Source organism: Carettochelys insculpta, chromosome 8 (assembly GCF_033958435.1).
Source record: "Carettochelys insculpta isolate YL-2023 chromosome 8, ASM3395843v1, whole genome shotgun sequence".
NCBI lineage: Eukaryota > Metazoa > Chordata > Testudines > Carettochelyidae > Carettochelys > Carettochelys insculpta.
Genome location: NC_134144.1, coordinates 50,776,384 through 50,790,876, shown reverse-complemented (window position 1 = coordinate 50,790,876; position 14,493 = coordinate 50,776,384). Strand labels below are relative to the sequence as shown.

The window sequence follows — 14,493 nt, the reverse complement described above, 5'->3', positions numbered from 1 at the left end:
TAAATGAGCAGTTCTTGGGACTGTATTCAATTAAATGCTTTTATATTCCATTGTTTCTCCTTTTCTCATTTTAATAAACCTTAATATTGAGAAACTGTAGCACATGATTAAATAGCACATGTAGGTCATGATTAAAGTCTAGGAACATAGATCTTGATCAGGAAGCCTGTGTCCTAATAATCTTGCCCAACTGAAAAGAAGAAGAATAGTTCTGCTGATATGAAGGCTAAATTGTTATGAACATGAAGTGGCACCACTTACATTTCTGCTTGTCTGAGTTCACTGTGTTTTATTTCAAAGATATGAATGGAGACAGTTTTACAGTTGCTTTTGTGTCTTCTTACTTGAAAGAACTTTAATCATTCTGAAAATGGTAGACTTTAATAATAGAAACAATATTTCTATGACAAAGTGAACTGAACAGTTACTGGTACATAAATGCCATTACTAAAGTTGTTCAACAGCACCTTTTAAGGAATAAGCATAAATGTACTGTAGCATGATGCTTGGAATTCAGCCCTTTAGAGATAATTGGTGGAAACAGAAACATCAGTCATCTAAATTCACATATCATACTTGAAAGAAAAAGCAACAATATTTACCCTATTGCTTATGCGTGGGTTTGTTTATTTGCAGTCATCATAATTTACGCTGGCTTCTCACATATTGATATGTTGAGGAAATAAACAGCAAATATAATTTGCAATCCATCTGTTGAGCTTGTTAGAAAGACAATAGTCAGAAGTTTCTCTGACAGGTTTTGAATGTTAAGTTTTGCAGAAGTGCATTTTCCTGTTCAAACCTAACAAATAGAGTGCTTGAGTTACTGTTCTATTCAGCTTTCTCTCAGCACAGGGAGAGGGAAGGCATCACTTTGTCATGTCTCCCTCTTTCAGTGCCACACCACTAGCTCTGGCAGAGGTTAGAGCAGCCTGGGTGGTGGTGTAATTTGTGCCTGCTGTCTACTATGTCTAAAGAACAATACACACCATCTGAGCATAGTCAGAATACCAGACACTCTGGCCATCCCAACCTGTACCTGACACACATCCTTCCTTGGGGCTGTAGAGAGAGTGGACTAGGAGCCAACTACACTGACACTTGGTCTGGCTATGGTCTGAAGAAGTGGGTCTGCCCCACGAAAGCTCACCTAATAAACTATTTTGCTAGTCTTTAAAGTGCTACTTGACTGCTTTTTGTTTTGATAGTGTATAGACTAGCATGGCTTCCTCTCTGCTACTCTGTCTCTGGGGGACACCCGCAATGCTACATCCATAATAAGAAGCCTAGGGACAGATTGCACCCTTTCCACCATGTAAGTACTGCAAAGAGAATGTGACCTACAAAGTATATCAGATTATATTAATGCCCAGGACTATTGGGATTATTGGCTAACAGTATGCAAAGCATTTTACATCAAGGGACACAAGTGTTCTGCCTCAAAGATTGTATCTGCATAGACACAAAAGGAACAACATTTATTTAAGTTTCATTTATAGAAGCTGAATAAACAATAACAGCTGAATGCTATCCAACATATCAGTTATTGGGCAGTGGTATTACTATGCCTTCACAAAACCATAAACAACAATATTTTACAAAAAGCAAGAGGGCTGATTAACTCCTGTGTTATTCCAGTTTTATACCAATTTTTTCTCCATATTTAAACCAGCATAAAGGTGAAGTAACACAATGGTGAACTGTCTAAACTAAACACACTTGCCTGGCATTCAGTCATTTCCATATAGAATTCATCTCACAGCAATAATGTGTACTAATTGTTTGTTTGAAATAAGTATAGTGGGAAAAGAGCTCATTCACCTATAATTTCTTATCAATATATGTTATGTTCACATAGCTACCCAGAACTTAATTAATTCCACTCATGTCCTAAACTGGCACTGAGTGAGAGAACTGATTAAGGACTGAACATCAGAAAGTTCACCTCACTTAGTATCATGGCTGTTCATTTGGCTTTGTCTCCACTAAACACTGCTCTCTCTGTGGGTATGTTGCCACTGCAATTAGACAACTGGGGATTGGTCTTGTCAGGCTGAGAGGCTGTACAAATGCTGGGCAGACATTCAGACGCAGGCTGCTGTCTGAGCTCTGGGATCTGAAAGTCCAGCAACACAGCAGGATTCAAGTGGGCTGCTGCATGCTGTGGCCCCATGCTGCTCCTGGAAGCTTCTGGCTGCTGGCACATCTCTGCAGCCCCTGGTCGGGGGGTAAGGTGGCTCCACATACCACTGACACCACCAGCAACATCCCCACAGCGCCCATTGGCTGGATATCAGCCAATGGAAGCTGCATGGATGGTGCTTTTGGATGCAGGGAGCAAACAGACATGCTGTTCCCTATACATGGGGTGCCCAGAAATGTGCTGCTTCTAGGAGAGGAGGGGGCAACGGCATGCAGTTAGCCTGTCTGAGCCCTGCTATGCCTCAGCCAGTAGCTGTCTGTGACAAATGCCTCCCAGTTGGAGCCTAAACCTCATACCCCTCCTGTATACAAACCTCTGCCCCAGGGCAGAATCCCCTCCTGCACCAAACTTCCTCCCACACCCACACACTGGCCCCATCCCGCACCCCACCACTCTGCCCCTGCCTGAAGCCCCTTCCTGCATCCAAACGCACTCCCAAAAAGGAACTAAGAGAGTAGCTGTTCTAAGGTAAGAAGAGGCTATTGTAAATTAACACAATGTTTTAAGACTGAAATGTACTCACAGAATAGCTTCATGTTAATTAAAAGGCAAAGTTTAGTATAACAGTATAGTAGTAGTATAATAGCTCTGATGCCTTAATTGTGATCATTTTGTTTTAAATTAGGAAAATGACATGTATGAAGGGGCTGCACAAAATCTAACAGCCCCAGGTCCATGGAAGAGTTAATCCGGCCCTTCAAGGATACACTGATTTTATCAACTACAAATGCGTGGCCCTCCAGTAAAATTATCTTTCTGGTGAAGCAGCTCCTCTCACTGACATTCACAGCCTTCTATTCCCCACCACTGACTCTGATCTAAAACCTGCCCCTCTTCACCCTTTCTCCATCACACAATTCTTTCCGTTTCCTTCTTTTAATTCCCCCGCTTCTCCAGTGACTGTATTCTTCCCCCACGTTCACATATTTCTCATCCCCTTTCTCATCCCCTTCTTTTCCATAAAAATTGTGGTGCTTTAATTTACATTCACCCTCCTGCATGAAATACACTCCTCTCAAATAGTCAGTAAAGCCACTATATTCTCCTTCAAAGCCCTCTTCAAAACCCTGACAAGAAGGCAGTCAACCAGGAAAGATATAGCTGAGCAACAGTAGGGCCTAGCTGATCTTTTTTTTTTTTAAAAAAAAAAAAGATCAAAAAACTTTGGAACAATAGAGATGTACATAGTAAGTTATGCAACTGTATGATCTGGTTACCTTTTACCCTCATCCTCAGGCAAACATACCCTTTTTTTGTTTTGTTTTGTTTTCATTTGTTGTCCTTTGTCTCAGCTTATACTGGGGGTTCTTTGGACTAGAAATCAAGAACTGTGGGTTTCTAAGGTACTTAGAATAATGGGGGCACGGGAGAGAATGCTTACTGCGGCCTTTCGGTACTACCCAAATATGAACAATAATGCAAATAACAATAAAAATATAATTCGGGCCTGGCTCACCCACAACATCACTGGAATGTAGCACTCTTAGGTAGATAGAAATACGCATTTTACCAGCAGCTCTACAAAATAATTTGGGAAAGAAAAGTAATTCATCCAGCTGAATCTATGAGAGAAATTTTAGAGTGGTGTAACATAATTGCTTGTAGCAGAATTTGAACAGGAGGATACTGTAATTAACACATTGCAAAATTGCTTTGGAATCTTTAATAAATATAAGCAGTCACAAGGACCTCATATTTATATCCCCTCTGAAAGGATGAATCACCAGCACTGGTAATTCACCTGTTATAGAATTTAAACCATCTGATTCACACACCCTTGTTAACTTGCTAAAGGCAATCAAACCTATACTGGTCATTTTTCACTTCCCTTTCTCTCAATATCAAATATCAACATTGTTAAAATTTAGAAACATGCCACTTCTTATCACTCCAAAAAAGCAGGGGAAAAGAAAAAAGAAAAAGTGTTGACGTAAACAGAAGGATCAATAATTGAAATAGTAGTCAATAGCAGGAAGTCTCCCACATTCAGACACTTGGTAATGACATAGTTAATTTCACCCAGACTTCTGTTTCCCTGAGATGTCTAAATTAACCCTTATTTTTTGAGGAGCAAGTTTACGAAAATTCCTTGATCACTGAAGAGAACTTTTCTACCATGCCCACTAAAATGAATCTTTTCAATATATTTAAAAATATTTTTATAATGTCTTGTAATCTTAAAATAACTACCACAAAACTCCCCTGTTTGCCTTCTCAGAGATTCTTGGACAGTCACTAACTTTTTCAAAGGATTTCCTGTATACGCTTTTGGTTATTTTGCTTTAATTTCTTTTCCTCAAATAATGAATTAAAGTACATCAACAGGCTACAGCTGTTAGGTTTCTAAATTCTGATACTACTCCCATATGAGGGCTACGTCTTCCTTTCTCTTTGTTTTTGACTTTTCTGTAGACTGAAACCCAATACTTTTGTCTGCATCTGCTGCTAAAAGCCTTTCTTTCTCCAGCCATTCCACAGCTCTCTTGTGTCTCATTAAACACATTTACATTTGGCTCTTAAAATTCTTAATAGCCCATTTCACACATAGCAATAATGTACTCATGAAAGAAACATTCTACATATAACTTGTGTGATGACAGCAAGAATTTCTTTGACTCTTGGCCCTGGTCTACACTATAGAGCTATGACTATAGAGCTATGACGACATAAGGCAACTTCCTAGCTCTGTATCTACATGACAGTGTTCCTCCCCCTGCTCCCTGATGTAATTCATCCACTCCACCAACTTCATAACTCCACCTCCATGAGAGATACACAGCAGGTAAATTGATATAGTTAGGTTGACGTCGTGTCCACATAGCTACTGCATTGTGTATAGTGCCTGTTGCCACCTGTGCTACACTGATATCTGAGTCTTGACACCCAAGGCTGGCAGCTAGCTCCCTGACATGCTGAGAGCTGGCCACTGTTAGACTGATGGTTGGGGCCCTGCCATCCAGGACTGACAGATCGACCCCCACTTCAGGGCTTATATCAACTGTTGCTGCCTTTCAAAGGCTGTTGCGCAATGCCCCACTCTGACAGTTAATATTGATGCAGGCGCTGCTGGTGAGGATGCATACCACAGAAACAAGGAATATAATGTGGGCCTTGCAAAAGCAGTTCAATTACTGCAATGACTGTAAGTTAAAGTTACTTAGATTAACTTAATATTATTGTATAGACTTACTCTTAAACAGCCCCACAAAGACCCTTTTCATATCTTCAGAGACAAAAATCATAAGAGCAATATTTTTGATAAAAGGCAAGTTTGCTGAAATAGTACTGATGTTCTGAAAATGGTCACTGCTTAATCTGCATCAGAGATAATGTGTCATAGCAGAATTAAGGATACTATGAAATTAAACGGAAAGTTACAAAAAGGGTAAAAATATGCAATTATGATGCTCTTCTTCAGGTAAAACTCACATTAAAACCCATGTGAACTACTTCTACATCACATGTGTAGGACTAGACCCTGCATATTTGTGTTAGCAGCTTTGACACTGAAGTATAAATGGTCACCTACTACAAGCAATGTTCTTAATACCGTATTGATTATGCCAAAGTTAGCAGGGATACTTACACCACGTTAATCTAATATAATACCATTAACAAATCGATGCCAACCCTGATCCCATCTTCTTCCTTAACACTCATTCAAAAAGGGAAGCCCCACCAGATATCTGAAAAGTTCATAGTTCCAGGTTCTGACAGACAAGAGCCAGGAGCACATTCCAGGGGAAAGGTGTCCCACAGGTGAAGATGGTAGCTCACTAGCTGCTATGTTCCACTCTCAACTTCAGTGATTTGCAACTGCAGTAGCATGGGATAAAGAGAGGTAATCACTCAGTTAACATAAACCACTTAGTACTTTAAAGGTAACAGACACATCTTGGCTACGTCTACACGTGCAGCCAACATCGAAATAGTCTATTTCGATGAATAACGTCTACACGTCCTCCAGGGCCAGCAACGTCGATGTTCAACTTCGACGTTGCTCAGCCCAACATCGAAATAGGCGCAGCAAGGGAACGTCTACACATCAAAGTAGCACACATCGAAATAGGGATGCCAGGCACAGCTGCAGACAGGGTCACAGGGCGGACTCAACAGCAAGCCGCTCCCTTAAAGGGCCCCTCCCAGACACAGTTGCACTAAACAACACAAGATACACAGAGCTGACAACTGGTTGCAGACCCTGTGCCTGCAGCATAGATCCCCAGCTGCCGCAGAAGCAGCCAGAAGCCCTGGGCTAAGGGCTGCTGCCCACGGTGACCATAGAGCCCCGCAGGGGCTGGAGAGAGAGCATCTCTCAACCCCCCAGCTGATGGCCGCCATGGAGGACCCAGCAATTTCGACGTTGCGGGACGCGGATCGTCTACACGGTCCCTACTTCGACGTTGAACGTCGAAGTAGGGCGCTATTCCTATCTCCTCATGAGGTTAGCGACTTCGCCGTCTCGCCGTCTAACGTTGAAGTTAACTTCGAAATAGCGCCCGACGCATGTAGACGTGACAGGCGTTATTTCGAAGTTGGTGCCGCTACTTCGAAGTAGCGTGCACGTGTAGACGCAGCTCTTGAGATGCATCCACCATTCTACAGCACATTAATGCAGCTTCTGGAGCACAGGTGTAATAAGTAACAAAAATTATCTTTAATAAGAAATTTGGAATATAAGGTTGGTTTAGGATCCAAATGGTCCTTACATGCAGCTCCAAACAATGTACCACATTAGTCCAATCTAGAGGTAATAAGGGCATGCACAAGTATGGTGAGATCTGTCTTGCAAACAAAAAGTTGCATTTGCCTTTGTAGGAGTAGCCAGAAAAATGTACTCTTCACTTCAAATCCCACAGGCTCCTGAAGTTCAAATGTGATTTTGCAGTAACAGACAAACATCATAAATGCCACAACTGGTCTAACTCTAAGTAAATCTTCTGGTTTCTTCCCAAAATTTACTAATAATTTCAGTCTAATCTGGACTGAGCCTCAGCCAGGCTCTGATCACCTAGTCTCTATAAAACATGTTTATCAGCTACATGTACAAACAGAATCAGTCACACTGGAGATATACAACAAGGTACCAGCCACATATTAAACATGCTATACTCCCATATCCGCAGTACCTTACACAAGAATGCACAGAGGTGTATGAATACTTGCCATTTCAAAACAGTTTCTGTAGCTGCTAAAAGGGACTGCAGACATGTTAAGAATTCCTCATTGTCAGCTTCATCAAAGGCAGATGGCAGATTTGACATTATCAGAGTGGACACATCTTTGTCCGTAGTCTGGAGAAAATCACTGATTAATTGTATTAGTACACTTTCACTCCCATAGCCAAATAAAAACCAGATCTACGAAATGTGAAGACAGCAAATATTAGCACAGTTCTTTGGCCAAAACCTTCTGAATGATCTCCCCAGACTATCAGCTATGACACTAGTCTCTGTATTTATGGTCATCAACAGAGAGTGATATTTCTTGAGGAGGCACTTGTCAATACCTCTTTGAGAAAACCTGGCGTTCTATGCTCAGACAAAGAAGCATCAACTATCTCCATCAACAAGTAAAATTCTAACAGGCAATGAGGGGTTAACAGCAGACCTAAAAGTTGGCAGCTGTCTTGGTATCAGTGATCATGATCTAATTACATTTACTTTGTACAAACAGAATATGGCACCAGCCAGCATATGTATATTTGGAACTTTGACAGTGCCAATCTTCCACAGCTTCAAGCAACCATTGTCATTATAGACTGGGTACATACATTTAAAGAGGGAAATTTTAACCAGGACTGTTCTAGACAAGGCCGTCCAAAAGTCACGATTCCATAGATATAAAAATAGTTACACTAGCCAAGAAACCATCCTGGTTAGAAAGAGATGCAGAAGTGGTGTTAAAACTTAAAAGAATCTAGATATACAGTTGGAAAAGGGGAAAGTAGATGGCAATGAATATATGTTACAAGTTTAAAAATGTAGCTGTTAAAGAAGGAAAGCTAACAGAATAAATAACATATAAGTGCCAAATAAGGTTAAAGACAAAAAGTAGTCATTTTTAAACATATTTGGAACAGAAGGACCCCTAGGTCTACTACTGGATGTAAATATTAAAATTATACATAATGATGTATAAAAGACAGAAATATTCAACACATATTTCTGTTCTATATGTGGAATGAAATAGGGAAAGGTATCCATCTGATATGATGGTGTGGAAGAACAGAAATGTGACCATTTGTGACGATGGAGAAGGTGAGGCAGTTTCTGTTAAAAATTAAAATGTTCATATCAATAGCCCTAGATAACTTATATCAAAAAGTACCAAAGGAACTAGCTGTGGAGCTCTCTGAACAACTGATATTAATTGGGATGACTTAGTAGGGGGTGATCCTGCTTGAAGCAGGGGGCTGGACTAGATGACCTCCTGAGGTCCCTTCCAGCCCTATGATTCTGTGATTCTGTGAATTTTAAACAAATCTTGACATATAAGAGAAATTCCAAGGATTGGAGCACAACCCATGTAGTTTCAATATTTAAAAAGAGATGAAAAGGGTGCCTGAGGGAATATAAACCAGTTAGCCTTAGACAGTTCCTGGATAAAACAATGGAACAGCTAATTAGAGATGATCAACAAAGAATTAGCAGCTAAAATATAATTAATGCTAATCAGAATGATTTTATTGAAAGTGGATGTCTTTTTTGACAGGATTATAGGTCTAGTTGATAAAACAGCTGTACTGAAAGGTTACGTCTACCCAAGAAGCCTATGTCAACAGAAGTCACTGTAGGAAGGGATTTCCTGGCAGAACGTCTGTTGACAGGTTGTGTCTAAACATAAAAGCAGATAAAAAGAGCAATCCACTCTGTTGTCAGAGAGCAGCCAGACTGCCCAGCCCTCTCTTGACAGAACAGCTGACTGGAAGCTCTGCAAACAGGGCTACCCAGTGAACCAGAAGCCCTGTCTGTCGACAAAAAGGCCCAGGAGACTCTACTTGGCTGTTTTGTCAACAGAATACTGTTGAGCGAGGTGTTATACCTGAATGGGGAGAGGTATAACGCTGCCAGTGGATCTGCTGGGTTTTGTCGACAAACTGTTGACAAAGCGCATTTTGTGTGTAGATGCTCTGCATTTTTTCCCAACAAAAGCCCAGTTTTGCCAGGAAAAGCCTCTTGTGTAGACATAGCCAAATAGTATACTTTGATTTATCCAAGGCATTTGACTTTGTACCATATAACATTTTGTTTACAAAACTTGTATTGTGTCAAATTAATAGGGCACACATTGGATGGATTAAAAACTGACTCACTGAAGGTCTCAAAACGTAGTTGTTAGTGGGGAGATATTGACTGTTTTGAAGTGACTTGATCGCAGTGTTTAGGCACTTACACATGGAAAAGATATTTGATAGTGGGTGCCCAACCTTGCTGACATAGGCATAACAAAATCAGATGGAGCGGAAGCTAAAACTGGACAAATAAAACTTTGAAATATTTAGCAAATTTCCTAAACCTAAAATACTGAAACTGCTTACTGGGGGAACTGGTGGATTCACCATCTCTTGAAGTCTTTAAAAATGAGATTAAATATCTTTAGGCCACAGAGAAGTTCTGTGGACTGAGCTGGATGGTCATAAGTGATCCCTTCTGGCTTTGGAATCTGTGAATTTGTCAGTTATCCTCTGTCTTATTACGTAGGACAGTATTACCTGAATTGCCTTCCAAACACTACAGTAAACTCTTTCATATCCGGCAGCCTCGGCAGTGAGAGGTTGACAGATATTCAAATATTCAAGATAATAGAGAGGTATACCTAGCAATGCATAAATCTAAGGAAAAACAAATTTGGATACTAATAAACAAAAACTTATGCAGAGTACTTTACTTACCAACAACAGTAGTATTGTACACTGTAAACATATACTGTATTTGCTGTATTTATTTGTATTTACTTTCACTACACTGTGCATATGGAAAATGTAACTAAAATTTACTTATGGTTAAAATGCTGGTTATTTGAGAGTTCCGGATGATAGAATGTCAGATATGAGACAGTTTAGTATAACATTCAAACCTCTGCATTAAAACAATGACTATTACCAATTCTCGTGTTCAAGGGTTGAAGCCAAGTGCCTGCAGGGGTAAGAAAAAGATTTTTTTTTTCTGTAACTCGGGTCCTGAGAACTTGGCATGTCTCTCTTTCTTAGCCTGCCTGCTATTACCCAAGACTTGTGAACCTCTGTCATCAAGACATAACTGTCCCATTCACTATATTGCATGTCTCAAAAAACTTTGGTACCACCATGGTGCAACTGTAACTTCCATCACAAACACCTGTGCCTAAACAGTTCCTTCAGTTAAAAGGCATTACCTTGTCCACCTCATTTAAAGGAATGAAAATACTGAAACATACTGCCTGGAGGCAGGGTATGCATAGGTAGTAATGAGGAAAGTTGTTCCCTCTTGGCCTGATGTGAGGAGATCTCTAAATGTGGAAGTTTATTACCGAGTTTCTCTGCTAAACCTTCTGCCAGCTGTGCCTAACTGAAGTGAATGTTCTCTGTTGCAAGTTTTCTCTCTCTTTTCTCTTTTGCAGCTGGCTTTACACCTGAATTGCCAAACTGTAAGAAACAAACAAACAAAAAATGTTCTTAAAATGTCACAGCAAATGGATATTGAGTACAAAGAAGCCCTCAGGACTCAATCTAAACTTTCAAATCTCTACACAAGACCCACAGTTGCTGTGATGCCTACAAGAAATCAGCCAATGAATGACAGTTAGGTCAGAGGTAAAAGCAGCAACAGCCCTTTAAACTATTTAGAGCCTGGTGTTGTGCATATTACCTATCCAACATAACTGCAATTAGCTCAGCATTGCCTTCATCCAATACTTCACTTCCTTCTTATTGTTTGTTACACGCATTCATTGCAGCTTGGTTTCAGATTGCAGTGTATTCATTTAGTGGCAAGGTGTCTTCCCATGCACTTGTTCAGAACCTACTACAATCCCTGATACTGACTGGTGTATTTGTGCACTACCAAAATGCAAATAAAAAATAAGCTGCTGGTGCCTGGAACCAGATTCACAGAACAGTCTCGTTCTGTGTTACACCCAACCTGGACACCTCTGTGATATAGCAAAACAGAGATTTAAATATAGATAGACTATGCATAACCACACCTTTTGTAAGATCAGCATCTCCAAGTGCAAAGTCAAGGCTAATATTTCATAGTTGGTGGATGTGGCACGTCACAATAACCCCCCACCCAACTCTACTACCTTTTCCAGAATTTCCAGAAAAATATTAGCCTAGGTCACAGTGCTTCCTGCAAGATCACAGTGACAAACTTCCAGCAATAGTAATTGATTTCCTTTTTCAAGACTATCTTTTCAAGGAAAGATCTAGAAACTTACTATTTAGCTATGAGACAAAATTGTCCTTTACATTTCTAGATTCCCCCAAACTAAGAAGTTCTTGAAGCATGGGCTTCACAGGCCTTGTAGACTTTATGATTGGAAAAAAATTCTTGAGACACAGTACAGTGCTTTATTAAGACAAATGTGCAAGTACCTGGCCATTACACAAGCAAAATCCCCATTATAATAAAAACTGAGAAAAGATTGTAAGTTTTGGCCCAGCTTTTTATTTCCACCATATTAAAATGAGCTGCATCTTAGAAATATATCTCAGAGAGTCTGAGAAAAAGACCTTTCATACTTGTAACTAAGGTTATCTCTACATTAGAGGGTTTTGTAAACAAAACTGGTGTTTTATAAACAAAACCGGGGGAGCATGCAGATTCCCAAGATGTTCTGTGGACATTAAATTGTCGACAGTCTTATCCCACTCCCAATGAGGCATAACACCTCTATTGACAGAGATCTGTCAGCAGAAAGCCAGTCTGGATGTTCCAGGGGGCTCTCTGTCAGCAGACAGGGCTTCCAGGACTGTGGGCAGCCCTCTTTGCCGAGCTTCCAGTAGGCCATTTTGTCAAGAGAGTGGCAGGCAGTGATTGAAAGAGTGATCTGGTTGGCAATTTGGTCTTGACCTGTTGGCAGAAGTTTAACCAGAAGATATCTTCCAAAAAAACCTTCTGTCGACAAATCTCTATAATCTAGATATAGCCTAAATGCCGATGGTAAGATTAAACACTGTAATCACTTTTCATGCATTTTTAAAATGTTAATTTTTGTTTGAAATATTTAAATCATTTTGGCTCTATCAATAAGTAATCTCATATGTATGTATATACTGTTGGCATGCACAGCAAAAAATGATTAGTATGAATTTTAATTGTTTACTATGCCATCTAGGAGGTCACAGCTATACATTAGATGGAAGATTAAGGGTAGAGATGGAATGGATCTCATTTCTAAGAGATTAAACTGTTTCAGAAACAGGATCCCATCTAGATGACAGATGGTTGATGCCATCCGATGGTGTTTTATAGGCTGCTGTCAAGTGAAATTTTGTTTCTCAAGGGGGTTCTGGTTTAGGCTTGTAAGTTTCTGTCAGTTTTCACTTCTGAGATATTTGCAATGACCATAAAAAGGTGTTTAGAGAACAACAGTTAGTGTGAATCACAATAAAAGTGATATTTTGGGCAAAGTAAGACAGGATGGATAAGACCATGTTGTTCCATGAACAAGCCTTATGTGTGTTCATTCTGTTCACTGAAGATTAGAGGTCAAGCAATTTCATTAAAGTTACTCTGAAAGCTGCTGAAACTCTTTTTGTCGAGAAGATTTAATTTTATATGAACTGTTTGAGAGGACATCTGGTATGACGGGAAACAATAGTCTCAAGATGAACAATGTTTTACTGTGGTTTTATTGCCATGATTATAAAATTCATTCTTAAATAAAGTCTTAAGGGAAAATGTTACACTGGGATGATAACACACATGTAATTTTTTAAATTAAACACAATACAAAAAGTGGCCCTGCAACCTATGGTGTATTTGCATGTTAGAGAAACTTAAAATGCATTTTTTGAGAGTGGGAAATTTCAGAAACAGATCAGTGCATTCACTAGTCTTTAGATGCTGGTAAGCCACCCCTTTGCTGGCACTTACTAACATATTACTTCAGATGGAAAAGTAACCACTGTACATGACTTTGAGTGATTTTGGATTGAATACAAATCAATGGGGATCTTTCTATGTAGTTTAATGGGAGTTTGGATCTAGCCTTTTGAGAATTGGATATAAGGATACATTGTTACACATTTTAGCAGGAGTTCATGATTTACACTGAGGTCTATCATCTCATTTCACATAGCTTTAAGTCTGTAATGATATAATCCACCTTAAGGACAAATACCAGCTTTCCACCACTAAAAATATGAACTACTAAATTCAGCCCAGGAAGACAAGTCACCGGGGATTCCCACAAAGAAAGAATGTGACAGACTAACCCCTCCCATTCACGAAAAGCATTCTGATGACCAAACTTCCCTATTCTATTCTTGTGCTAATGCCACTATAACAAAAAATTAGCCTCTAAGTTCTTAAATTTCCTTCCTGTTTTTCTCTCTCATCTCCAGTATTTCATGCTGTTTAATTTGTGGGTCTATAAATCTGGATAAAGTTCTCTTCAGCACAGTTTGTGAAATATGGCAGAGTGCATCGCCAGTTAAGAAATAAGTTTTTCCCTTCCAAATTCCTTTAAAAACTACTTCAACTCTATCATGGGAATTCATTTATCTTACAGCATGTGCATATCCAGTTGCACATGGGACAATGTATGCATAAACAGAAGGCATGCAAACAGAGTTTTGGGAAGAGAAATTTAGACATGCTCAAAGCACAAGTGTAAGAAAGATGGGCACAAATGTATGCGACAAGTTCGAAGGATGGCCTAAAAGACAGGCACATGCACCTGATGTAGGCACACAGTATGTGATTTATATCTATCTCTAAAAATCGCATATTACACACATATGCAGAATGGAGGAAGACTAAGTGGAGTTTGTTAGCGTGAGCTCCTATACTCTGCTTGGACAGACACGGACATATATAGATGGCAGCCTCTGAGATGAGATGCATATGCTATTTGAATTTGGTGCAAGACAAATGGGGGCAAGAAATGCACAGAAGAGCTGGGCAGAACAGGAAGAAGAAAAGGCAAATAACCAGAAAAGGAGCAGAGTTAGCAGCCATTTCTAGAGGCCAAAATCCTACATCTGTTTGTACTGATTCAGATGAGGCACTTTTCTCCCTGCAGCATTGTCACTGTCCCGTCCCCCAGCCGGTGCTGGCTCCCCGCCCAGGTCTGGCAGCTGT

General features: G+C 39.9%; 1 long non-coding RNA gene across 3 annotated transcripts in view; it reads right to left on the bottom strand.

The window, feature by feature from the left end:
• The window catches only part of LOC142017248 (uncharacterized), a 320,766-nt gene that overhangs the window by 114,524 nt on the left and 191,749 nt on the right, over positions 1-14,493 (bottom strand). The gene's annotated exons all lie outside the window — the stretch shown is intronic.